We start from the raw sequence: 4,620 nt of genomic DNA, 5'->3' as shown, positions 1-4,620 counted from the left end.
AACTTTATACCTCAAGAAACCAGAAAAAGAACAAATAAAATCCAAAGTTAGTAGAAAGAAGGAAATAACAAAGATCACAATGGAAATAAATGATTGGAGACTAAAAAGACAATAGAAAAGGTCAATGAAACCAAGAGTTGGTTCTTTGAAAAGCTAAACAAAATTGACAAACCTTTAGCTGGACTCACTAAGAATAAAAGAGAGAGGACTCAAACAAAATCAGAAATGAAAGAGGAGACATGGTAAGTTATACTGCAGAAATACAAAGGATCTGGGCTTCCCTTGTGGTCCAGTGGTAAAGAATCCACCTTACAATGCAGGGGACGTGGGTTCCATCCCTGGTCAGGGAACTGAGATGCTGCGGGGCAACTAAGCCTGCATGCCACAACTACTGAGCTTGCGTGCCTCAACTAGAGCCCACATGCTGCAAACTACAGAGCCCACGTGCTCTGGAACTCACGCACCACAACTACAGAGCCTATGCGTCCTGGAGCCTGCACACCACAACTAGAGAAGAGAAAACCTGCATGCCACAACTAGAGAGAAGCCTGTGCACCACAACAAAGAGCCCGCATGCCACAACGAAAGACCCCGCATGCCTCAAGAAAGATCCCATGTGCCGCAACTAAGACCTGACACAGCCAAAAATAAATTAATAAGTAAATCTTTAAAAAAAAGAAATACAGGGCCTCCCTGGTGGCGCAGTGGTTGAGAGTCCGCCTGCCGATGCAGGGGATACGGGTTCGTGCCCCGGTCTGGGAGGATCCCATATGCCGCGGAGCGGCTGGGCCCGTGAGCCATGGCCGCTGAGCCTGCGCATCCGGAGCCTGCGCGTCCGGAGCCTGTGCTCCGCAACGGGAGAGGCCACAGCAGTGAGAGGCCCGCATACGCAAAAAAAAAAAAAAAAAAAAAGAAAAAAAAAAAAAAAAAAAGAAATACAAAGGATCATAAGAGACTACTATGAACAATTATACACCAAAAAATTGGACAACTTAGAAGAAATGTATAAATTTCTAGAAACATACAACCTACCAAACTGAACCATAAAGAAACAGAAAATCTGAGTAGATCTATTACTAGGAAGGAGGTGGAATTAGTAATAAAAAAAATCTCCCAACAAACAAAAGTCAGGAACAGATGGCTTCACTGGTGAATTCTACCAAACATTTAAAGAAGAATTAATAACAATCCATCTCAAACTCTTCCAAAAAATATAGAAGAGGAGGGAACACTTCCAAACTCATTTTACAAGGCCAGCATTGCTCTGATATCAAAACTAGACAAGAACACAACAAGAAAAGAAATTACAGGCCAATATTCTTGATAAAAATAGAGGCAAAAATCCTCAACACTGCATATTTAATGCTCTGTGGAGATGCCCCGCCAGGGTGTACAACCCAAGGATGGTGCAGGGCTGGTCCCTACCAACAACTCGGCTCTGCACAAGGAAGACCTCAGCAGCAAGATTACAGAACTAAATATTGTTGTGGATGAACTTTCTAACCTGTAGAAGAACAGGAAAGTATATAGGCAGCAACAGAACAGCAACATATTTTCTTGCAGATTGAACAGAAATGCTTTCTGAAAGCAAAAATATATTGGATGAGCTGAGGAAAGAATACCAAGAAATAGTAAACTCAGAGAAGACCAAATCAAGAAATAGTAAACTTAATTTTGCATAGAAATGTGTGGCATTTGTTGTGCAGTAAGCTTTTCTGTTAAGCATTTCAGCAAAGATTTGAAAGAGGATTTACTGTGTAATCTTAAATGGTGGGGACCCAATAGTAGTAAACAGTTGTTAAAGTCTAATGTTAATTACCAGTGTTTATTTTCTGGTCATGTCCTTCACTTAAGAGGTATGTTGACCGTCCAGCCTGTGGAAGATGAAAGAGGCAATGTATTCCTGTGGAATGGAGAAGTCTTTAGTGGAATAAAGTTTGAAGCTGAAGAGAATGATACTCAAACAATGTTTAATTATCTTTCCTCTTGTAAGAATGAATCTGATATTTTGTCACTCTTCTCAAAAGTCCAAGGTCCTTGGTCTTTTATATATTATCAAGCATCTAGTCATTCTTTATGGTTTGGTAGGGATTTTTTTGGTCATCTTAGCTTGCTTTGGCATTTTAGTAATTTGGGCAACAGTTCCTGTCTCTCTTCAGTTGGCACCCAAACATCTGGAGTGGCCAATCAGTGGCAAGAAGCTCCAGTATCTGGAATTTTCAGAATTGATCTCAAGAATACTTCCATTTCCAAATCTGTTGTTTTAAATTTGTATCCTTGGAAATAATTCTAGGGAGGATGCTACCAAAGAATGTGTTAATAGCCTGACTCAAATTTCAGCAGACTTGTCAACATTTATAACAGTGGTAGCAAATGAAGCCAAACTGTATCTTAAAGAACCTGTTGTCCCTTTAAATACGACGTTGCCACAAGCTGCATTTGAGATCCATTGCAGTAGCATTTCCAGCATCCCACCAACAAGAAAGACCCTTCAGGTCTTTCTTATTGATGGACACATGAAGGAAGTAGTTCAGCTGTTCATTGATGTCCTGCATATTGCAGTCGAGAGACGTGTCTTGTGTTTACCTAGGGATGAAAACCTGACACCAAACAAAGTTTTGAAAACTAGTAATAGAAAAGCAAATGTTGCAATCCTATTTTCTGGGAGGATTGAGTCCATGGTTATTGCAGCCCTTGCTGACCATCATATTCCCTTAGGTGAACCAATTGATCTTCTTAATGTGGCTTTCATGACTAAAGAAAAGACCATACCAGCTAGTTTTGAGAAAACAGAAAATCATTGTGAAATACCCTCTGAAGAATCCTCTAAAAATGTCGTTGCTGCTGCTAGTCCTGGTGAACAATTCAACATACCAGATCAAATCACAGTAAGAACAGGACTAAAGGAATTACAAGCTGCCAACCCTTTTCGGATGTGGAATTTTGTTGAAATTAATGTTTCTCTAGAAGAACTGCAAAGATTAAGAAGAACTCGAATATCCCACTTCATTCAGCCTTTGGATACAGTGTTGGATGATAGCATTGGCTGTGCAGTCTGGTTTGCTTCTGGAGGAGTTAGTTGGTTAGTGACCCAGAATGAAGCAAAACCATATTAGAGCAGTGCAAAGGTAGTTCTTACTGGAATCGGTGCAGGTGAGCAGCTTGCAGGTTATTCTCGTCATTGTGCCTGCTTCAAGACACATGGGCCAGAGGAATGAATAAGGAAATTGCAATGGAACTGGGTTGAATTTCTTCTAGAAATCTTGGTCGTGATGACAGTTATTGGTGATCATGGAAAAGAAGGAAGATTTCCTTTCCCGCGTGAAAATGTCTCCTTTCTAAATTCCCTACCAGTTTGGTAAAGGGCAAATTTGACTTTACCCCATAGAATTGGTGAAAAACTAATTTTACATCTTGCAGCAGTGGAACTTGGTCTTACAACCTCTGCTCTTCTGCCAAAATGGGTCATGCAATTTGGATCCAGAATTGCAAAAATGAAAAAGAATAATGAAAAGACATCTGATAAATGTGGAAGGCTCCAAGTCATTTCTTTAGAAAACCTTTCTATTGAAAAAGAGATTAAAATGTAATATTTCACAGTGTAACAACATTTACTGAATGATGATTTTTAAAAAATAAAATACTCTGCTGCTTTGAAAACAAACAAAAACTCCTCAACAAATATTAGCTAACCAAATTCAACAATACATGGTTAAGTATACTGTTATCATAAACTTATACCATGATCAAGTATGATTTATTCCAGGCATGTAATGATGGTTCAAGGCCTGCAAATCAATCAATGTGTGATACACCACATTAACAAAATGAAGGATAAAATCATATGATCATCTCAATAGATGCAGAAAAAGCACTTGACAAAATTTAACATCCATCCCTGATGAAAATGCTCAATAAACTGAGTATAAAGGGAATGTACCTCAACACAATAAAGGTCATATATTACAAGCCCACAGCAAACACTTTACTCAATGGCAGAAAAAAAGAAAGAGCGAGAGAGAGACAGAGAGAAAGAGAGAGAGAAAGAGAGAAAGAAAGAAAGAAAGAAAGCTTTGCTTCTAAGATCAGGAACAAGACAAAGATGCCAACTCTTGCCACTTTTATTCAACAGTGGAAATGCTAGCCAGAGTAATAGTCAAGAAAAAAAAAAGGCATCCAAATTGAAAAGGAACATGACATTTGCATCTATTTGCAGGTGACATGATATTATGCATAGAAAACCCTAAAAACTCCACCAAAAAAAAAAAAACCTGTTAGAACTAATAAATGAATTCAGTAAACTTGAAGGATATAAAATCAATATACAAAAGTTGCATTTCTATACACTAATAATGAATTATCAGAAAGAGAAATTAAGAAAACAGTCACATTTACAATTGCAAAAGAATAAAATACCTAGAAATAAATTTAACCAAGGAAGTGAAATACATACACACTGAAAACTGTAAGACATTGATGAAAGAATTTGAAGAAGACACAAATAAATGGAAGGATGTTCCATGCTCATTAATTGGAAGAATTAACATTGTTAAAATGTCTCTACTATTCAAAGCAATTGATAGATTCAATGTAATCCCTATCATAATTTCAATGGCATTT

At 38.1% G+C, this 4,620-nt stretch overlaps 1 pseudogene across 1 annotated transcript; it reads left to right on the top strand.

Moving 5' to 3' along the window:
• Nucleotides 1-1,684: 1,684 nt before the first annotated feature.
• On the top strand, nucleotides 1,685-3,590 carry LOC309810342 (asparagine synthetase domain-containing protein 1-like; annotated as a pseudogene). Its single transcript has one exon. The product of its transcript is annotated as an asparagine synthetase domain-containing protein 1-like (transcript).
• Nucleotides 3,591-4,620: the final 1,030 nt, after the last annotated feature.

The sequence above is a fragment of the Mesoplodon mirus genome (genome assembly GCF_964341445.2).
Source record: "Mesoplodon mirus genome assembly, chromosome: 9".
Lineage (NCBI taxonomy): Eukaryota > Metazoa > Chordata > Mammalia > Artiodactyla > Ziphiidae > Mesoplodon > Mesoplodon mirus.
This window is presented reverse-complemented; position numbering and strand designations above follow the sequence as displayed.